Source organism: Camelus dromedarius, chromosome 8 (assembly GCF_036321535.1).
Source record: "Camelus dromedarius isolate mCamDro1 chromosome 8, mCamDro1.pat, whole genome shotgun sequence".
NCBI lineage: Eukaryota > Metazoa > Chordata > Mammalia > Artiodactyla > Camelidae > Camelus > Camelus dromedarius.
Genome location: NC_087443.1, coordinates 8,939,031 through 8,962,491, shown reverse-complemented (window position 1 = coordinate 8,962,491; position 23,461 = coordinate 8,939,031). Strand labels below are relative to the sequence as shown.

General features: G+C 44.7%; 1 long non-coding RNA gene across 1 annotated transcript; it reads left to right on the top strand.

Moving 5' to 3' along the window:
• Positions 1-2,127: 2,127 nt before the first annotated feature.
• On the top strand, positions 2,128-18,156 carry LOC135321784 (uncharacterized). The gene is made up of 4 exons (XR_010381841.1): positions 2,128-3,586; positions 6,145-6,280; positions 8,547-8,636; positions 13,257-18,156. It is a non-coding gene; the product is annotated as an uncharacterized LOC135321784 (long non-coding RNA).
• Positions 18,157-23,461: the final 5,305 nt, after the last annotated feature.

The window sequence follows — 23,461 nt, the reverse complement described above, 5'->3', positions numbered from 1 at the left end:
TTATGCTCAGGCCGTGATTGTGACGTGACTGCAGCTGTGTTCTGGGTTACATTTGTTAGCTTTGCCCCGCTCCGTCTCACAGCCCTGAATTCATACAGTTGAAAAACTGGGCAAGCAGGCACTTTCTGCACATTTTTTATGCCTAGTGGGGAGGTGGGGGTGGGGAACAGAAGAGCTACTGTTATATAAATAGATGAAACATTCTTCCTAGTTTTTAAAGGTGAATTTTCATTTCTTATGGCTTTTTGCTTTTGTTTTCAGATACATGTGATAAAGCCAGTTTTACCAAAGCTAAACAAGCTGTTTGAATATGCAGTGTCTGAGGAAAATGGTAATACGTTCATTTTGATTTTATAATATTTGTAGTTTTTCCCCTTGATTTTATAACTAACCCCGTTCATTGTAGAGAATGTCGTATGAATGTAAGAACGTGCCGCCACCAAGAGCCAGCTGTTGACATTCCAGATACATACCTTGTGGGTTGATTGTAATATTTTTTTCTCACTCAGCGGTGTATCCAAATGAATTTACCTGTATCCTTAAATAGTCCTTGAAAATTTAATATCAAATGGCTGCAGAGTTTTCTATAATTTAGAGGTGTGGTAATTTTATAAACTTTTGATTATGGAAAATTTCAAACACGTACAGAAGACGGGTTTGTATGATGAACCCTCATCACCCAGCTTCCACAGTGAGCGGCTTGTGGCCGGCCTCTGCCTTACGTGTAACCTGCCCTGCTGCCAAGGATTCCGAGGCATGTTCCTAGACAGCGCATCATTTCATCTGTAATTATTTCAGTATATAGCCTTAAGGGCTAAGGACTCTGGTAATGTTTTAGTAATGGCATATTATACATTTTAATAAGAACTCTTTAGTATTTTAAATTTTAACTGCTTTCCATTCTTATTGTCCATATATCTGTTTCATTGTTCAAGTTACTTTTTTGGGGTTTCAGTTATTGCTTTGTAGGTTGGACTTCCTAGGAAGAGAAAATTCCAAGGTATTGTTTTAAATGTGGCTTTTAGGTCCTTAATCAGTACGGTATTATGTGAGCATTTTAGGAGAAATAAAATGAAGCCTGGAGAGCTTCCTAAAATTATTTTCTGAAATTAAGTTTAGGTCAGTGGAACAGCTAAATGCAGGCTGACGGTGTCTTGTATTCACATGAATGATAAAGTGCTTCATGATCGTGTTTACACATGAGATTAACCTAGGTAAGTGAGTTGTAGTGCCTGCTTTAGGTAATTACAGCTTTAACAGCTTGACCCCTTAGGGACTGAGCTTTACTAGCTGATTGCTGTACTTGTTTTCTGATACACTGGGATTTTTTCAGACCATAAGAATCTACAGTCCCATCTGGGGCTAGAATTTAATTCAATCCTGTTGTGACTTCACTTACGCATTTACTGTTAAAACGATTCTCTTATTACCACATTTTGCCCTCAGCTCTTGGCAAACCAAATCAAATAGCAGTGACAGATTTTGAAAAAGTATCATTGCCAAAGAACTGAACAGGCACCTTGCTGTAAATTACACACACACACAGAGGCTGATTTATTTATAGAATGTGTGAACCAAAAAAATGCTGTATTTTCAAAAATAGAATTAAAGGATATTTCAAAAGAGTTAAAGTATCTCTAAAGTGCATATTGGTTTCATTGTTTGCTCCTCACTCATTTATGTATTTGTTTAATAGATATTGACTTTAGTGTCCAGAGCATCCTAAGCACTGGGCTAAAGTTGTGAGACAGACGTGCTGTTCTGCACTTGATTTGTTTTCCATGAACCAATAGTTCTGATCGTAAGTCCCATACAAGGGGCTGAAATGGACTGTCCAGGGAGCGAGGCCACGCCCTGGAGAGGGCAGGCAGGAAGGGCCTGCCTGAGGAATGACGTGGAAGTTGAGGAGGGGGCTCTGGGTGCAGGAGCCCTGAGATGGGACCAGGGGAGCAGACCAGGGAGGCACAGGATAGTGATGTGGGGGAGGGGGTGAGGCTGGGACAATTGTCAGGGTCAGTTCATGCCTTGTTCTGATTCTGTTCTAGTTTTGAGAAGCCACTCAAGGGTGTTCAGCAGAGGAGAGTGTCAGGTTTGTGTATGAGAAACAAATGGAAGTAAGGTGAGAGAAAAGTGGACTGAAACCGCCCCCGATCTAAGGTTCCAGCCCCCGTGTGTGGGGTGATATTTAATTTTTGTACCCTGCAGCTGCCGTAGCATTTACTAGCAGTCTTTCTAAATAAAATGATCTGAAAACGGAATACTGAAGTAATTTTGGTTCCTCAGTAATTAGACACTCTTGGATGTGATTAAAAAGAAACTCAAGTTTGTAGTGGTGCGGGGAAATTAACGTTTGTGTGTGTGATTGTTTATGAATATATCGTCCATTGTGGAGGGACACAGTGTGAGCAAATGTCAGCGCTGCGTGTTTATTTCCACAGGATACTGGCTCTTCCACCCATCCTGGCACCTGTGTATTTATAAAAGAGTGTTTGAAAGTGGAAACAAAATCCTGACCAAAGAAGGCGTTACCCATTTTTTGGAGCTGTGTGAAACAAGGGTTCTCCCATTTTCACCAGAATTTTCTGAGGTAATGACAGTGATTCTGTCCACGCGTTGCCTCTGTCAAAGGACGAAAGGCGAAGGCATCTGTTGCAGCAGATGAGATCTTCAGAAATAAATACTAGGGCTCTAACATTACGAGTAACATTTTACAGATATGCGTACATCAAATCCTGTTTCTCTAAACTCAGCTATCGTACTTGGAAAGACTTCCTGTAATGTAGTTTGTCGACAGGCTGCCGGCCTCGTGACCAGTGTGAAAAAGCAGCTCTTCGGTGTCAGTGTTCTGAGCAGAAGTCAGCAGCATGAAGACTGCGCCAGAAGCTTGTCGGCGGTCCTGTTCCACGGTCCTGAGTCTCTGAAGTCCTGCTGCCTGTCTCGTGATGCGGCTCCCCCAGTTCTGAGTCAGTGAATTGCTATCCACTGTATTGAGCATACATGGCCTTTTGAGCTGTGGTATTAGCGTCTACACTTCCATTTGTCAGAAAGCACCCAAAGCAAAGAGATTGTGACAATCACAGCTGTGCTTTCACGTTTTATATTATGGTGCCTGTGAGCCATACGATCACTGACTCGGGGATGGTAATTGAGCCCCCCTTTAGAGGGAGCCTGAGTAAACTTCCCTCATTGTCCCACGGCGTGGACGGTGCTGCACTAGGCGTCGCTTCCCTTTGTTCCCCAGCCTCTTGCTCTCCTGTGAGCTTGCTTTTGTCTAGTGATGGTTTTGAGGATAGACCTTTAACTTCCAGGCACAGGGGCTTACATTTTCTCTCGAGTATCTTTTTGTTTTTCCTTTGTTACTACCTTTATTTTCCACCATGTGTTCCTCCTTTGGATTCCTTCCTTCCTTCTTAACATGTGTATCGTCTTCTCAGTGTTCCGTAGGTTTTTATCAGGCGGTGAAGTTCGGTGTTCTGTCATTCTGGTGGAATTAAGGTGTCCTCCAAGGCTGCCATAAGCTAACCTCCAGCAGAAGAGATGAACTTTGCTTATAACGGCTCTTCTGTAGCCTGTGCAGGATGTGCAGGTGGGGCAGGCTGGCTTTTCAAAATTACAGTTACAACTTAAGACCAAATACTGTTTTCACTTTTTTTTTTTTAAGTTTATTGTCAGACCGTTGATGGACGCTCTTTCAGAGAGCTCTCTGTATAGCAGGTAAACACGCATTGTTATCAAGCAGCCGTGCAGTGATACGCGCTTCATAGACAAGGGTAACATGAGTATGACAGGGACCAGGCTGTTTAATGCGTTTGGTGCATAAGTACACGTTGCCTCACAGACATCCAGCTCTTTCCTGCCATGCCGTCCCTTCTGCGTTTGTTACTCCTTTTGCCTTTTACTTATATCAGGTGTTCCTCTTTTCTTTTCATTCCTACTTGGAACCCTTCCGTTCCTGGGCTTCCGGAATGAGTATCTCACAGAGCTTCCTTCCTTTCCCTCCCTCCTGCCTGGTTTCCGCCCTCTTGGAAATTGTAGTGGTTTGGGCTAACCAACGCTTAACCCTTTATTTTCCCCTTTTTCTTTCGATTTCGATTCATAGAAAAGTTGTGAGGATAATATAATGATGCTCATTTGCCTTTTACCCACTTCCCTACATGATAATGTTTTATCACATTTGTTTAATCGTCACCTCTCTCCCTCTGTGTGTGTGTATGTGTGTGTGTGTGTGTGTGTATGTGTGTATGTGTACATCTGTTTCTTAGTTCTGTCCCCGAGCAGACATACTCATCTGTATCTCAGTGTCTGTCCATTGTTCATCCATGCATATTAAAAACCATCTTTTAATGCACCCACTTCCAGAGCAGCACCAAGGGCCCATTCTAACTTCCCTGTTTCCATATCTGATGGGGCGGCCATTCTCCAGAACACCTTTACCCTTTGTCAAGGTTGATAATGAGAAGAGCTGTTCTGTGGCTTGCTAGAGTTTGGAAGTTTACAGTCTGGGGATGAATTTGCTGATCCCGTTGCCCGTAGCACAGTGAGTGAGAGGATAGTGGTCAGCGCCCCTTAGAGGCTGGGGGCCTGGTGTCTGTGGCAGTGCCGGGCACCTGGTAGGCCCTGGTCCACATGAACAGTGAAATGGAAGCTTGGCTGTTACCGTGTTGCTCGTGTCATGAGTGAGGCGTTAGGCCACCAGAAGGGCCACCAGAAGGGAGGGCAAGTGAGACATCTACTTACACTTTTTACTGTGTTGTGTTTTCGGTCAGCAATTCCCAGTGACTACCTTAATCATATGCAGTTCTGTGCTAGGCACTTTGGGAGATATAAAATACGGGTAATACCCTTCCAGGAGCTCCCAAGGATTTCCTAAAATCATCCTACAGTGATGATCTGAGGAAGCAGTCAGATGTTCATTAACTACATGGCGTGAAGGTCCTTAAGGTATCACACATCAGCAGAGAATGCACAATAAAGCACCACCCCTTTGTTATCTCAAAATGGTTTAATTATGGTGATTAAATCCAGGGTAGGGAAGAAATAGCCTATGAGAAAGATCTAAGATTATTATTTGCAGATACCAGAGGCCAGTTACCCTTGGTATTTATCCTGTTTTTGTTTTTGTTTTTTAATCTGCAACAAAAGAATGGCTTCCAACAGTAAAAAATGTATCTTTTACCTTAACTTTAAAAAAATATATATAGCTGCATGGTTATCAGAATCTCTACAATATAGTAGAATACTTGTCTTACTAAAAGGAATGAAATTGAAATAATGTGGATTTTTTTTCCATTTTTTCCTTTTTAAGATACAATTCACATACCACGAAATTTATTCTTTTAAATGATTCAATTCAATGGTTTTTCACATAATTACAAAGTTGTATACCCATCACCACTAATTCCATAGTGTTGTCATCGTCTCGAGAAGGAAACTTTGTGCCCATAAACAGTCACATCTCATTCTCCGTTTCCCCAGCTCCTGTCAGCTAATTTACTTTGTCTGTATTCTAAATTTTTCATATAAAAAGATTTGTGTATTTGCATAATCCAAACATTTCATATAAGGGAAATCATATAATGTGGCCCTTTGTTTTATGTCTGGCTTCATTCATGTAGTATAATGTGTTTAAGATTCATCTGTTTTGTAACATGTGCCCATATTTCATTCCTTTTTGTGGCTGAATAATATTCCACTGCAGAGATACTTCACATTCTCTTTATCCACTCATCGATTGGTAGATGTTTGGATTGTTTCTGCTTTTAACTGGTATGAACAACTCCTTTGCATATTCACAGAACGAGTTTTTGTATGGACATAATCTTTCACTTCTCTTGGTTATATACCTGGAAGTGGAATTACTGGATCGTATGATAACTCTGTGTTTAGCTTTTAGAGGAGCTGCCTAACTGTTTTCCACACTAGCTGCCCTGTTTTGCATTCCCACCGGCAGTGGATGTGTTTAGTTTCTCCACGTCCTTGTGAACAGTGGTTACTGTTTGTCCTTTGGATTAGCACCGCCCTAGTGGCTGTGCAGTTACATCCTTACGGGTTTGATTTGCACTTCCCCGCGTGATGTCTGATGGTGTTGAGCATCTTTTCATGTGCTTATTGGCAACAGTGATTCCTTAAAACTTTTTCTTTCAGGTAGTTTCCTGTTAAAGTTTATTCAGAGGACGACAAGTAGACATTGGTGTACTGTCCCCATTCTGCTTCTGTCTAAGGCTTTGGCAAACATCCCAAGATGTAAAGCTCTGGGTATAGAAGGCCTTCTTGCCCTCAGGTAATTTACTCTGAGTGTGTTCACATATGCTTATTTGTCAAAACTTTTTATTAGTAAATTTTGTTTTCTCTTCTGCTTTATTAACCCATAGTGAGTGGTTTTAGTTAACACTGGCATTGGCATTTTTTTAGCTCTTAATTTTATATTAAAAAAAGTAAATAAAAAAACTATTACTCGTATAGTTGAACTTGTTTTGTTTTATGAATTACTAATTTAAATATATGCCTAATTTATACATATGTACTAATATATGTACTAATATATAATATATGAAGCTGTAAGGAAAACATATAAACTAATATAGAATAATGTATATTAATGCATACTAATTTAAACATACCAACTTAAATATGTTTATATAAATTAAAGCAGTAATTTAAATTATTGAAGGCTAATTTAAATATATTAAATTTATATAAATATATACTGTTGGATTTTGACCACTTTAAAATAAAGTCAGTAAGTTGTTTTTATTATAATGATATGTAGGAAACTAGAGATAAAATATCCAATGGCAATATTAATTACAAAGTATTTGAAAAAATGTAAAATTCTTACTTTGAAACTATCTTCATTTATAGTCTTACTTTTAAAAGAGATTTGTTTCCTATTAAAATTGAGCTCTGTTCGAGGCCTTAGTGGAGAATAAGAGCTTTGAGACACTCCTGGCAGTGACCTTCTGCATTAGAAATGCAGACGTTACCAGCCCAGGTGTCAGTGCTCACAAGTGCTCAGAGCGGTCTTTGGGGCCGTGACGTGCATGTGTTTTCCCGGTGTCAGGGACGCCCTCCAGGGCACCTCGGTCACACGTCAGATTCTGCTGAGAGGGGCGGCCCAGTGCTGTCTCCTTCAGACGGCCGTGGGTCTGGTGGATGTGGTGAGTTTGTTTTTTCACCCATGTTAACTTTAGTTTACAAGTCTTCCTCAGTGGATGGGTGTTCATGAAAGAGTTAGCTCAACAGGGCTGTGCTGCTGTCGTTAGAAAGCCTGGGGCGTCGGGCTGGCCCTGGGCGGCATCCGGACCTGGGCCTCCGGGGGGGGGGCTCCCGCCGCCCCGCCCACGGCAGAGCGGGCCCTGCGCCCCAAGTGCTCGTGCAAACGGCGCGGCTTGTGCTCAGCAGCCGTGTCCCTCCCGGCCGCCTGGGACCCTGGCGCGTGCTACGCAGAGGGCGTCTGCCCCCAAAACCCCTGGGCGCCGGGTCTCTGAGCTCCCCTAGCAGACACTGTGCGAGCTGGTGGGGTAACTAGGGGACGTGCTGGGGGAGCGCTCTGGGCGGCTTTCACCTCGTTTCCTCAGTGTTTTTCTCCGCATCTTCCAGTAAACTGACATTCAAGGAATATATACTATAGTCTGCGTTTTTTACAGAGCCCTGGGAACACTATTGCTGAGAACAGGGGTCAGCAAACTTTCTTTTGTGAAGAGCTGGACTAGCATTCATTTGAGCCCTTTCAGTCATACTGTCCCTGTCACAACGACTCAGAAGCAGCCACAGACCATTTATAGATAAATGGGCATAGCTCTGTCCCAGTAAAACTTTTGACATGACGGGCTGTGAGTGGCTTTGCCAACCCCAGCCCCTGGCTTACAACCAGGTATCTTAACTGTGGATATGCTATCTTAGGTGAATGAAAAGGTGTAGGTGGGTTTCTTAAGGCAGGGGTCATTTTTGTGGCTTTGAAAAGTAGGATTCACTTTTAAAAATTTATTTATTTTTATTGAAGTACAGTCAGTTACAATGTGTCAATTTCTGGTGTACAGCACAGTGTCCCAGTCATGCATATACAGACAGACATTCATTTTCATACTCTTTTCTATTAAAGGTTAATTACAGGATATTGAATATAGTTCCTTATGCTATACAGAAAAAAATTTTTTTAATTATTTTTGCATATAGTGGCTAATATCTGCAAATCTTAAACTCCCAAATTTATCCCTTCCCACAAATTCACTTTTGATTTAAGGAATAAGCAATTTCTTACAGGATGTTTTCATTTTTGCCTTTAGATTGTGACCATCTTGTCTCTAAGATGGTAACCTTGATTTTAAGGGAAGCAGATTGACAAAGTCATTTTTCATTTTCAATAATGGTTGGTCGTTTGTAATCAGTGTCTTCACCTTAAAAGTTGGATAACATTTTCTTTTTAAAAAATAGCTTTTGAATTAACTAATAGTGTTCTACTTTAAATAGTACGCTAGATTACTTTTACGCTGATTTCTTATACAGTTAAGAATTTTAAATGATTAATTTTTTCAAACTGCCCCCAGGAGAGAATGTCACCGTCCGACGTCTCAACTTTTCTCATGTCTGTGAGGCAAGAGGACCCCTTAGGATGACGGACTTCACTGTGGACAGAGGTGAGATTCCAAATAATTTAATGATAGGGTCTTTGAAAACTTTGTGAAAAAACTCTTTCTAGTAGAATTCATTTTACATAAAATATAGTGATTGCTTTGTTATCTATCAACAGATTTTAAAAAATCATTTACTTTCATTGAGTGGACTTAATAATGCTGCTAAGATTCTGGCAGACAAGTGGGAGACAGGAACTGTCTGGGACAGAGAGAGCCCTATTTAGAGGAGAAGGTGGTGTCAGTGCTCAGATCTCGCTTCTGGGTGAGGTCTGCGTTAGGAATGGTGATGGTATTAGACTCAGAAACAGTGAGAAATGCAGACTCGTCTTTCTCTTTTTCCGTTTGTTCACTGCACTTTGATCTGCTCAGGGTCCCAAGCCTGATGCTTGACCAATTCGCGATTCTTCCTGACTTTTTGCATCAAATTCACCGTGAAACCCTCAGTCTCTTTCCCCTTTTCCAGCCGTTGCTCTAGTGGAGACCCTCCCCTGGTGCCGCCTTGGCTCTGGGGGCTTCTTCCTCCCCGAGAGCCTCCTCTGCTCCCCCCATGAGGCAGGGCCTCAAGTCCCCCTCCTCCTCCTCTGCTTCATTTTTGAACAGGGGGTGGGGGACTCAATTCATGCTACTGATGTTAGCACTTCTCTGTTACAGACTCGGCTGAATTCTAATCTGTGTCCTCTATAGGTTATATACTTTTTGAAGACAGGAACCTTTTTTTTTTTCTTTAATTTTGTATTTCTCCAGTGCCTAAGAGACCACTGAGACTCGGGATGTGATTATTTCCTATAGAAAGCACCTCCGGCTTTGGGGGCACAGAGAGAAACGAGAAATCAGGTTGAACTATGTTAACACAATTCAGGCACAAAATAATGAGGGTGTAGAGTTAGTGGAATGGCAAGAGGGGGTGAGGAAGGGGCTACCTGGGGCCTTTAAAAATTTGAATATCACTTTATTTTCTTGATCATAGTACATCTAATTAGATGGAATCTGAAAAATTTGAAACCGTGGAAAGCAAATAAAAATCACCTGTAATGCCAACCGTCAAATCCATATTTTTTTAATTCTTAATTTTTTGAATGTGTGTATTCTCACTCTTGTTTTCTCACTATATACATTTATTTTAAATGATATTTTAATACATATTGTATTTCCAAGCAAATTAAGATTATACTGTTTTGAATTTTATTTTTCATCTTCACATACATTTGAGTGTTTTACAGCATGTTGCTAAAGAATTTTCCAGTATGCGATATTTAAAAATTCAGCTGGGGGGAGTAATAGCTCAGTGGTAGAGCACATGCTTAGCAAGCACAAGGTCCTGGGTTCAAGCCTCAGTACCTCCATTAAAAAAATAAATAAAATAAAAACTCAGTTGATTAACTATTTTAGAGTTTATTTAATCAGTTCCATTTGTTGGACTTTTGCTTCAAACCTTATTTCATCTAGAAATGTGTACAGCTAAAAGATAAGGATTTTAATGGGTCTAAGAAACAGACCCTTCTCACACCTAAAAATGTTAATTCATTTCTTGATGTCAAATATTCAGTGTTTAAATTTCTCCAGATGTTCAATTAATTTTTTTTTCTGTTTGTCTTTTGCATTTTGTGTGTTCAGGTATTCAGTTTTGTTCAAGTACCTAAATAGGGTCTGTTCATTGCAGTGATACGTATAGTTTGCACATTGTGGTTAATCCATCCAAAGCTTATCTTGGTATCTGGTGTGAGCCATGAGGTGTAAATGAAAAAAATGCATGTAAACATGTTTCAGACTGTGCTTAGCCTGTGCTCAGTATCTGCTACAACTCTTGTCTTTTCCCGTTGGTTTCATCAGGCAGCTGCTTGTTTTGTTTGTTTTTAAGGAACCAGCCTTTAGATTTCTTTCTTAATTTCTCAGTTCTCTCATTCATTCATATCTGTTTTCATTTTTCCTTCTTTTACCTTCTTTTAGTATGTCTTGCTGATCTAGCATCTTCATTTATTGAAAATTCAATTGCACACCTTCCACACACCAGGCTTTGTGCCAGGTGTTGGGAATGCAGTGGTCAGCAGAAAGATAAAATAAGATAAACTTTCCTGTCCCCAGGAAGTTTATAGTTGAACCCAGACTTTAATTCTCTTTGTTTAATAATACAGGCATATCTATATACAGATAGATAGGCAGGTGTATGAGTGTAGATATGGCTATTTTATATAACTTTTGCTATAGAGTCATCTTCTCATCATTGTGTAAATCTCTACTGTATAATGTTGAATCATAGAAAATTGTTGATATTCAGGATCAACACAGGATCAACCCAAAGAGGAACACCCCAAGGCACATGGTCATCAAATTGACCAAAATAAGTGATAAGGAGAAAATATTAAAATCAGCAGTAGAAAAGCGACAAAAAACATACAAGGGAACTCCCATAAGGCTATCAGCTGATTTTTCAGCAGAAACTCCACAGGCCAGAAGGGAGTCGCACGATATATTTAAAGTGATGAAAGGGGGAAACTTACAATCAAGAATACTCTTTCCATCAAAAACTTCACAGATAAACAAAACCTAAAAGATTTCAGCACCACCAAACTAGCTTTACAACAGATATTAATGGACCTTCTCTAGTCATTAAACCATAAGAATAGAGAACAAAAAGAACAACAACAACAAAAAGACCTACAAAAGATTGCTTTGGCTGTTCAGGACCTTTTGTGATTCCTTATAAATTTTGGAGTTGTTTGTTCTAGTTCTGGGAGGAGTGTTGCACTGGATCTGTGGGTTGCTTTGGGGAGTGTGGCCATATTGATAGTGTTGATTCTTCCAATCCCAGAGCACAAGAGATCTTTCCCTTTCTTTGTGTCATTTTGGTTTTCAGAGTATGGTAACCTCCTTGGTTAAGTTTATTTCTAGTTTATTTCTAGTATTTTGTTGTCTCTGATGTAGTAGAAATGTCTCAGCGAGTTAAAAATTTCTGGTTTTTGAAGTGAAAAAAAAAAGTGAATGAAGGGCTGCAAATGGCAACATATCTTTTTTATGGATGAGTTGTATTCCATAGTGTGTATGTGTGTGTGTGTGTGTGTGTGTGTACTGCATCTTCATTATCTAGTCAACTACTGATGTACACTTAGGATGCTTCCATTTCTAGGCAATTATAAATAATGTTGCTGCTAATAGCAGGGTGTATGTATCTTTCTGAATTAATTTTTATTTTGTGGTTGGCTTTATTCTTCTGTTAACTATGTAAGTTTAAAAAGCTAAAGCTCTAGACGTTCTCAGAAACAATGAACAGTACATATAGGTAAATTTTCAAAATATATCTGCAGTAAAAAAAAAAAAAAGGGTCTATCAAGCCATGAGAGACAGGGAAGAAACTTAAAAGACATAATACTCAATGGAAAAAGCCAGGCTGAGAAGGCTACAAACTGCATGATTCCAACCAAATGACATTCAGGAAAAGGCACAGGTACAGAAACAATAAAAAGATCGTGGAGAGACGGAGGGAGGGATGAATAGATGCAACACAAGTAATTTCTAGGGCAATGAAATTACTCTGTGTGATACTATAGTGGCTACATGTCATTGTGCATCTGTCAAAGCCCACAGAACGTAGAACATCAAAACTGAGCCCTACTGTAAACTGTGAACTTTGGTTTATAATACAGTGCCCATGCTGGTTCATCAATAGTACCAAACATGCCACACTGATGAGGGATGTTCAGGCTAGGGGAGTATGTATGTTTGGATGCGGAGGACTGTGTGTGAACACGCTGTATTGTCTACTCAATTCTGCTGTGAACCTGAAACTGCTCTAAAAGAATAAAGTCTAGTTTTAAAAAAGAAGAGAATGGATTAATTTCTGATGTAATCTTAAAGGACAAATTATTCAGGCCTATAAACAGATTGAATAGAATATTCAATTAAAAACCTGTGTCTTGAAAAACATTACTTAGAGCAAAGGAGACAGACATCAAAGTGTACAGTGTGATTTATTTCATTTCTATCAAGTTCAGCCACCATCCAACTGATGGATGCATGTCATCAGAGTGTGTGTGCGTTTCCGTTGAAATGTGACAGAGGTGTACATTCTTGTGTTCATGGATATCATTCAAACGTAGGGCTCATACATTGAGTTTTTGGATACTGTTGAGGGTTAGGAATTTGAAAACTGTGTGAAATCATAAACTTAACATCGATACGCTTCACTGTATTTTTATTCTATATAGAGATAAACACAAAAAGAAAGAGGTAAGAAAAATCACCATTGGACAGTAATGGAGAGAATGACACTTTGCCTACAGCCCCTCCCCCATCACAGCCCCTCCCCCACACGCTGGTAACTGACCCATCCGGGATGTCAGTTGCTGGCTGGGTTCCCGGTGGAATATTGGGGTGTCCCCCTGGGGCTTGTTGTGGCTGGGGCTCCATGGTAACCGGGCTGAGCCCTGGGAGGGTCCGTGCCATGGAGGGGCTGCTGTCCTCCATGGAGCTTGGCTTTGGGCTGATCCTGAGGGAGCTGAGCGAGATCCTGGTGTCGCTGCCCCCAGATGGCCTGTCTGCTCAGCTCAAGCTCCACAGCCTCCAGTGGGAGATGCTGTTGAGTCTCCCTGTCCTCACCTCCTTGCTGGCTGTCTTATTTGGCTGCAGGCTCACTCACTCTGTTAGAAGTCGCCTGTATCAAAGACGCGAAAAGCAGCTGGCAGAAAGACTGGCTGCCCAGGTGGAAATGAAGTGCCAGCTCATCGACCGGCTTTACGCGGGTAGACAGGAATGTGCCAGGGTGGAGACAGCTTTGAAGAACGCTGGGCGAGAGAAGGAGCCAGCAAACATACCCGGCCTCGCTGCCGCTTACAGACACTTGGTGTCCGTCAACCTGAGTTCCAGGAAGGAAGTCACTTGTGTCATCGAAGAACTGAGGAAAGAGAGATTCCCTGCAGTTGATTCAAGCAGAGATGGCGGAGATGCAGAGAGTGCTGGCGTTCCTGGAGGAGGTCACCACAAGCAGCACATCGCAAGGGGCTGTTCCCACCGAGCCGGGAGACCCTGCGCCAAGCCCTGCTGGTCCCTCTCCCAGGAGCGGGCCCTCGTGTTAAAGCCGCGCTGTGCCCTCCCCTCTCACCCAGGCCTCCCAAGCTGCCGGGCTGCGGGCACTCACCCGGTCAGATCTCCTCCTGCGCTGCCCTGAGGCCAGTGGATGGAGGGCAGTCCCCTCCTTTGGACCAGAGTTCCTGCAGCTGTACCCGTGAGCACAGCAGTGAACACCTGCACGGTCAACTTCTCCATCTTCAATGTATTCGAATTCCCAGAACACACCAAGGAACGTGGGACTTTCTCAGTATTCACAGACTGCTTGGATTGTCTCTAATTGGCAATGAAGGAAATGTGTTTAAGAGACTGATCTTTTACTCAGTTTGACCTTCCTTGCACCCCATTTCTCAAGGCAGTTTTAGTAACTATTATACATCAGCTGTGTAAGAGAACTGTATATACAGGTTTCTGTACACAAATATTGCAGTGTCATTTGATAATATGTGTACTTTATCTGTAAAGGCTTTTAGTTGGCCACGGTATTCTTTCTAGAGTTAAAATCTTAAAAGTCATCAGTTTAAGCTAAAGAAATATTTATTCCTGAGTTTTGTATTTAAAAAAAACCAACAAAGCCTTTGAGATGATAATAGAGTATGCTTGTAAGAGTTTTTATTGAATAGTTATATTCTGTGATAAGGATAGATACACTTAAAAATAAATTTGCTAAATTGCATGGAGATTGTTTCTTTTTCCTGCAATAACGCTGCAGTATGAGTTTTCTGACCAAGAAGAAGTCCACCTGGACAACTTGCGGGAACCTCCACCCCCCTGCCCCTCCTGTCTCGCTTGCCATCTTGCACTCACACGTCAGTGGAAAGCCAGGGCAGGGTTGGGGTTTTCTTTTCATACAGAATTAAGTTTTAGGCCCGCAGGTAGTACCGTTATTCACAGACGACGTGCTCTCCCTGTGGAATGGGCGCAAAGTGGTTTTGATCATGGTGGAAGGGACGGAGCTCATAACACTTTTTTAATGGAGGGAATCACATGAATAAATGACAGTGGGAGCACCATGATGAGGTGTATGACATTTCCTTGAATTGATTAAAAAAAAGTTGTGCTTGGGTTGGAGAAGATAAATGAACGTAAAATGTAGTCCTGTCTTCCTGTTGAGGAGGACAGGATGATTCCAAACACATTCCAGGTGAAACAGAAGCGGTGGCGCTTCAGAGGTGACACACATACAAGGACAAAGAAGAGGAGCGGAAGCAGGGGAATGTGGACTGGTCTTGGCAGAAGCGGTCCTGAAGCCCTCTTCCAGGAAGGGACACCTGAGCATGAGGGACACCTGGAGAGAAGCTCTGTGGGTTGAGGGGACAGTACAGGTGATCGCTCTGAAGGAGTTGTCATGGTCACACTGTGTGTGAGGACCAGTCAGACTCAGCGTCTCCGGGATGCAGTGACAGATGGGAGGCCATGGCTGTACCTCACTGACCTGCCCTTAGAGGTGCTTTCTCGGGTAGAAGGAGCCCCGGCTTGGAGGGGGAGGGAGCAGAAGGAGCGACTCAGCCTGAAGCCTCCGCTGCCTGGAAGCAGGGCCTGGTGTCCTTGCTCAGAGCTGAGTTGTGCAGCTGGAGGGGCCCCGGTGGGTGGGGCCAGGGGCAGGGCCTGGGTGTGTCATGTAAAGAGGCCTGGGTGACATGTGCTCCAGGGAATGGAGCAGGGGATGCTGTGGCAGGAAACCTGGGGGGCAGGGACTCGAGTGGCCCTTCCCGGCTCCATGGGTCACTCTTAGATGCCCTGAAGGCCTCCACCCCTGACCTGGCCTCCTCCCTGCCTCAGGTGTCAGCTCCAGTGTCTCTGGAGGCCCTGCTTCGCAAACAAAGCTCAAGCTTGATAAAGAGAGCACAGAGAGTAGAAACTGCAGCCAATGCTTTAAAACATGTTTAACTTGTGTTCCAGAACTTCCACTTATAGGGACCAGTCCTAAAAAATAGAGAGATGTATGGATGCAGATGAACCCTTCAGTACAATTATGAGAGTAAACAAGTGGAATTGGCCCAGCTGTGCACAGCTGGGGCTGCAGAGTGAACTGTGGTGTGCGGCCGCTGGTAAAGACTAAGGGAGACGGGACTGACTGCGTGTCCACCTGGGGGGACATCAGGTTACCGAGGAGCACAGCCCAGGAGCCTCCCCACCCATCCCCTCCTGTGCACACACACGTACACACACACACACACATTCACATACGCACACCACTGTACTTTGCAAGGGAAAAGACTGGAGAAATGGAAACTGCTTGTTAAGGACAATTCTTTTGTTTCAGGATTTTATTTGATTTTATCTTATTCTAGTTTTAGTGATATAGACATGCAGGGTTGCATAAATGTAAGGCCGACATCGTCGTGACGAGACTGTATACATTGGGAAGTGACTGTTGCAATGACTTGAGTGAATATCCGTCTCTTATGGATACAAGAGAAAAGAAAGAGAAACCTATGTGTGGGTGGGGAGGGCTGTGTGTGAACACGCTGTCTTGTCTGCTCAATTCTGCTGTGAACCTGAAACTGCTCTAAAAGAATAAAGTCTAGTTTTAAAAAAGAAGGGAATGGATTAATTTGTGATGTAATCTTAAAGGACAAAGTATTCAGGCCTATAAACAGATGGAATAGCATATTCAATTAAAAACCTGTGTCTTGAAAAACATTACTTAGAGCAAAGGAGACAGACATCAAAGTGTACAGTGTGATTTATTTCATTTCTATCAAGTTCAGCCACCATCCAACTGATGGATGCATGTCATCAGAGTGTGTGTGCGTTTCCGTTGAAATGTGACAGAGGTGTACATTCTTGTGTTCATGGATATCATTCAAACGTAGGGCTCATACATTGAGTTTTTGGATACTGTTGAGGGTTAGGAATTTGAAAACTGTGTGAAATCATAAACTTAACATCGATACGCTTCACTGTATTTTTATTCTATATAGAGATAAACACAAAAAGAAAGAGGTAAGAAAAATCACCATTGGACAGTAATGGAGAGAATGACACTTTGCCTACAGCCCCTCCCCCGTCACAGCCCCTCCCCCACACGCTGGTAACTGACCCATCCGGGATGTCAGTTGCTGGCTGGGTTCCGGGTGGAATGTTGGGGTGTCCCCCTGGGGCTTGTTGTGGCTGGGGCTCCATGGTAACCGGGCTGAGCCCTGGGAGGGTCCGTGCCATGGAGGGGCTGCTGTCCTCCATGGAGCTTGGCTTTGGGCTGATCCTGAGGGAGCTGAGCGAGGTCCTGGTGTCGCTGCCCCCAGATGGCCTGTCTGCTCAGCTCATGCTCCAGAGCCTCCAGTGGGAGACGCTGTTGAGTCTCCCTGTCCTCACCTCCTTGCTGGCTGTCTTATTTGGCTGCAGGCTCACTCACTCTGTTAGAAGTCGCCTGTATCAAAGACGCGAAAAGCAGCCGGCAGAAAGACTGGCTGCCCAGGTGGAAATGAAGTGCCAGCTCATCGACCGGCTTTACGTGGGTAGACAGGAGTGTGCCAGGGTGGAGACAGCTTTGAAGAACGCCGGGCGAGAGAAGGAGCCAGCAAACATACCCGGCCTCGCTGCCGCTTACAGACACTTGGTGTCCGTCAACCTGAGTTCCAGGAAGGAAGTCACTTGTGTCATCGAAGAACTGAGGAAAGAGAGATTCCCTGCAGTTGATTCAAGCAGAGATGGCGGAGATGCAGAGAGTGCTGGCGTTCCTGGAGGAGGTCACCACAAGCAGCACATCGCAAGGGGCTGTTCCCACCGAGCCGGGAGACCCTGCGCCAAGCCCTGCTGGTCCCTCTCCCAGGAGCGGGCCCTCGTGTTAAAGCCGCGCTGTGCCCTCCCCTCTCACCCAGGCCTCCCAAGCTGCCGGGCTGCGGGCACTCACCCGGTCAGATCTCCTCCTGCGCTGCCCTGAGGCCAGTGGATGGAGGGCAGTCCCCTCCTTTGGACCAGAGTTCCTGCAGCTGTACCCGTGAGCACAGCAGTGAACACCTGCACGGTCAACTTCTCCATCTTCAATGTATTCGAATTCCCAGAACACACCAAGGAACGTGGGACTTTCTCAGTATTCACAGACTGCTTGGATTGTCTCTAATTGGCAATGAAGGAAATGTGTTTAAGAGACTGATCTTTTACTCAGTTTGACCTTCCTTGCACCCCATTTCTCAAGGCAGTTTTAGTAACTATTATACATCAGCTGTGTAAGAGAACTGTATATACAGGTTTCTGTACACAAATATTGCAGTGTCATTTGATAATATGTGTACTTTATCTGTAAAGGCTTTTAGTTGGCCACGGTATTCTTTCTAGAGTTAAAATCTTAAAAGTCATCAGTTTAAGCTAAAGAAATATTTATTCCTGAGTTTTGTATTTAAAAAAAACCAACAAAGCCTTTGAGATGATAATAGAGTATGCTTGTAAGAGTTTTTATTGAATAGTTATATTCTGTGATAAGGATAGATACACTTAAAAATAAATTTGCTAAATTGCATGGAGATTGTTTCTTTTTCCTGCAATAACGCTGCAGTATGAGTTTTCTGACCAAGAAGAAGTCCACCTGGACAACTTGCGGGAACCTCCACCCCCCTGCCCCTCCTGTCTCGCTTGCCATCTTGCACTCACACGTCAGTGGAAAGCCAGGGCAGGGTTGGGGTTTTCTTTTCATACAGAATTAAGTTTTAGGCCCGCAGGTAGTACCGTTATTCACAGACGACGTGCTCTCCCTGTGGAATGGGCGCAAAGTGGTTTTGATCATGGTGGAAGGGACGGAGCTCATAACACTTTTTTAATGGAGGGAATCACATGAATAAATGACAGTGGGAGCACCATGATGAGGTGTATGACATTTCCTTGAATTGATTAAAAAAAATTTGTGCTTGGGTTGGAGAAGATAAATGAACGTAAAATGTAGTCCTGTCTTCCTGTTGAGGAGGACAGGATGATTCCAAACACATTCCAGGTGAAACAGAAGCGGTGGCGCTTCAGAGGTGACACACATACAAGGACAAAGAAGAGGAGCGGAAGCAGGGGAATGTGGACTGGTCTTGGCAGAAGCGGTCCTGAAGCCCTCTTCCAGGAAGGGACACCTGAGCATGAGGGACACCTGGAGAGAAGCTCTGTGGGTTGAGGGGACAGTACAGGTGATCGCTCTGAAGGAGTTGTCATGGTCACACTGTGTGTGAGGACCAGTCAGACTCAGCGTCTCCGGGATGCAGTGACAGATGGGAGGCCATGGCTGTACCTCACTGACCTGCCCTTAGAGGTGCTTTCTCGGGTAGAAGGAGCCCCGGCTTGGAGGGGGAGGGAGCAGAAGGAGCGACTCAGCCTGAAGCCTCCGCTGCCTGGAAGCAGGGCCTGGTGTCCTTGCTCAGAGCTGAGTTGTGCAGCTGGAGGGGCCCCGGTGGGTGGGGCCAGGGGCAGGGCCTGGGTGTGTCATGTAAAGAGGCCTGGGTGACATGTGCTCCAGGGAATGGAGCAGGGGATGCTGTGGCAGGAAACCTGGGGGGCAGGGACTCGAGTGGCCCTTCCCGGCTCCATGGGTCACTCTTAGATGCCCTGAAGGCCTCCACCCCTGACCTGGCCTCCTCCCTGCCTCAGGTGTCAGCTCCAGTGTCTCTGGAGGCCCTGCTTCGCAAACAAAGCTCAAGCTTGATAAAGAGAGCACAGAGAGTAGAAACTGCAGCCAATGCTTTAAAACATGTTTAACTTGTGTTCCAGAACTTCCACTTATAGGGACCAGTCCTAAAAAATAGAGAGATGTATGGATGCAGATGAACCCTTCAGTACAATTATGAGAGTAAACAAGTGGAATTGGCCCAGCTGTGCACAGCTGGGGCTGCAGAGTGAACTGTGGTGTGCGGCCGCTGGTAAAGACTAAGGGAGACGGGACTGACTGCGTGTCCACCTGGGGGGACATCAGGTTACCGAGGAGCACAGCCCAGGAGCCTCCCCACCCATCCCCTCCTGTGCACACACACGTACACACACACACACACATGCACATACGCACACCACTGTACTTTGCAAGGGAAAAGACTGGAGAAATGGAAACTGCTTGTTAAGGACAATTCTTTTGTTTCAGGATTTTATTTGATTTTATCTTATTCTAGTTTTAGTGATATAGACATGCAGGGTTGCATAAATGTAAGGCCGACATCGTCGTGACGAGACTGTATACATTGGGAAGTGACTGTTGCAATGACTTGAGTGAATATCCGTCTCTTATGGATACAAGAGAAAAGAAAGAGAAACCTATGTGTGGGTGGGGAGGGCTGTGTGTGAACACGCTGTCTTGTCTGCTCAATTCTGCTGTGAACCTGAAACTGCTCTAAAAGAATAAAGTCTAGTTTTAAAAAAGAAGGGAATGGATTAATTTGTGATGTAATCTTAAAGGACAAATTATTCAGGCCTATAAACAGATGGAATAGCATATTCAATTAAAAACCTGTGTCTTGAAAAACATTACTTAGAGCAAAGGAGACAGACATCAAAGTGTACAGTGTGATTTATTTCATTTCTATCAAGTTCAGCCACCATCCAACTGATGGATGCATGTCATCAGAGTGTGTGTGCGTTTCCGTTGAAATGTGACAGAGGTGTACATTCTTGTGTTCATGGATATCATTCAAACGTAGGGCTCATACATTGAGTTTTTGGATACTGTTGAGGGTTAGGAATTTGAAAACTGTGTGAAATCATAAACTTAACATCGATACGCTTCACTGTATTTTTATTCTATATAGAGATAAACACAAAAAGAAAGAGGTAAGAAAAATCACCATTGGACAGTAATGGAGAGAATGACACTTTGCCTACAGCCCCTCCCCCGTCACAGCCCCTCCCCCACACGCTGGTAACTGACCCATCCGGGATGTCAGTTGCTGGCTGGGTTCCGGGTGGAATGTTGGGGTGTCCCCCTGGGGCTTGTTGTGGCTGGGGCTCCATGGTAACCGGGCTGAGCCCTGGGAGGGTCCATGCCATGGAGGGGCTGCTGTCCTCCATGGAGCTTGGCTTTGGGCTGATCCTGAGGGAGCTGAGCGAGGTCCTGGTGTCGCTGCCCCCAGATGGCCTGTCTGCTCAGCTCATGCTCCAGAGCCTCCAGTGGGAGACGCTGTTGAGTCTCCCTGTCCTCACCTCCTTGCTGGCTGTCTTATTTGGCTGCAGGCTCACTCACTCTGTTAGAAGTCGCCTGTATCAAAGACGCGAAAAGCAGCCGGCAGAAAGACTGGCTGCCCAGGTGGAAATGAAGTGCCAGCTCATCGACCGGCTTTACGTGGGTAGACAGGAGTGTGCCAGGGTGGAGACAGCTTTGAAGAACGCCGGGCGAGAGAAGGAGCCAGCAAACATACCCGGCCTCGCTGCCGCTTACAGACACTTGGTGTCCGTCAACCTGAGTTCCAGGAAGGAAGTCACTTGTGTCATCGAAGAACTGAGGAAAGAGAGATTCCCTGCAGTTGATTCAAGCAGAGATGGCGGAGATGCAGAGAGTGCTGGCGTTCCTGGAGGAGGTCACCACAAGCAGCACATCGCAAGGGGCTGTTCCCACCGAGCCGGGAGACCCTGCGCCAAGCCCTGCTGGTCCCTCTCCCAGGAGCGGGCCCTCGTGTTAAAGCCGCGCTGTGCCCTCCCCTCTCACCCAGGCCTCCCAAGCTGCCGGGCTGCGGGCACTCACCCGGTCAGATCTCCTCCTGCGCTGCCCTGAGGCCAGTGGATGGAGGGCAGTCCCCTCCTTTGGACCAGAGTTCCTGCAGCTGTACCCGTGAGCACAGCAGTGAACACCTGCACGGTCAACTTCTCCATCTTCAATGTATTCGAATTCCCAGAACACACCAAGGAACGTGGGACTTTCTCAGTATTCACAGACTGCTTGGATTGTCTCTAATTGGCAATGAAGGAAATGTGTTTAAGAGACTGATCTTTTACTCAGTTTGACCTTCCTTGCACCCCATTTCTCAAGGCAGTTTTAGTAACTATTATACATCAGCTGTGTAAGAGAACTGTATATACAGGTTTCTGTACACAAATATTGCAGTGTCATTTGATAATATGTGTACTTTATCTGTAAAGGCTTTTAGTTGGCCACGGTATTCTTTCTAGAGTTAAAATCTTAAAAGTCATCAGTTTAAGCTAAAGAAATATTTATTCCTGAGTTTTGTATTTAAAAAAAACCAACAAAGCCTTTGAGATGATAATAGAGTATGCTTGTAAGAGTTTTTATTGAATAGTTATATTCTGTGATAAGGATAGATACACTTAAAAATAAATTTGCTAAATTGCATGGAGATTGTTTCTTTTTCCTGCAATAACGCTGCAGTATGAGTTTTCTGACCAAGAAGAAGTCCACCTGGACAACTTGCGGGAACCTCCACCCCCCTGCCCCTCCTGTCTCGCTTGCCATCTTGCACTCACACGTCAGTGGAAAGCCAGGGCAGGGTTGGGGTTTTCTTTTCATACAGAATTAAGTTTTAGGCCCGCAGGTAGTACCGTTATTCACAGACGACGTGCTCTCCCTGTGGAATGGGCGCAAAGTGGTTTTGATCATGGTGGAAGGGACGGAGCTCATAACACTTTTTTAATGGAGGGAATCACGTGAATAAATGACAGTGGGAGCACCATGATGAGGTGTATGACATTTCCTTGAATTGATTAAAAAAAAGTTGTGCTTGGGTTGGAGAAGATAAATGAACCGTAAAATGTAGTCCTGTCTTCCTGTTGAGGAGGACAGGATGATTCCAAACACATTCCAGGTGAAACAGAAGCGGTGGCGCTTCAGAGGTGACACACATACAAGGACAAAGAAGAGGAGCGGAAGCAGGGGAATGTGGACTGGTCTTGGCAGAAGCGGTCCTGAAGCCCTCTTCCAGGAAGGGACACCTGAGCATGAGGGACACCTGGAGAGAAGCTCTGTGGGTTGAGGGGACAGTACAGGTGATCGCTCTGAAGGAGTTGTCATGGTCACACTGTGTGTGAGGACCAGTGAAACTCAGCGTCTCCGGGATGCAGTGACAGATGGGAGGCCATGGCTGTACCTCACTGACCTGCCCTTAGAGGTGCTTTCTCGGGTAGAAGGAGCCCCGGCTTGGAGGGGGAGGGAGCAGAAGGAGCGACTCAGCCTGAAGCCTCCGCTGCCTGGAAGCAGGGCCTGGTGTCCTTGCTCAGAGCTGAGTTGTGCAGCTGGAGGGGCCCCGGTGGGTGGGGCCAGGGGCAGGGCCTGGGTGTGTTATGTAAAGAGGCCTGGGTGACATGTGCTCCAGGGAATGGAGCAGGGGATGCTGTGGCAGGAAACCTGGGGGGCAGGGACTTGAGTGGCCCTTCCCGGCTCCATGGGTCACTCTTAGATGCCCTGAAGGCCTCCACCCCTGACCTGGCCTCCTCCCTGCCTCAGGTGTCAGCTCCAGTGTCTCTGGAGGCCCTGCTTCGCAAACAAAGCTCAAGCTTGATAAAGAGAGCACAGAGAGTAGAAACTGCAGCCAATGCTTTAAAACATGTTTAACTTGTGTTCCAGAACTTCCACTTATAGGGACCAGTCCTAAAAAATAGAGAGATGTATGGATGCAGATGAACCCTTCAGTACAATTATGAGAGTAAACAAGTGGAATTGGCCCAGCTGTGCACAGCTGGGGCTGCAGAGTGAACTGTGGTGTGCGGCCGCTGGTAAAGACTAAGGGAGACGGGACTGACTGCGTGTCCACCTGGGGGGACATCAGGTTACCGAGGAGCACAGCCCAGGAGCCTCCCCACCCATCCCCTCCTGTGCACACACACGTACACACACACACACACACATGCACATACGC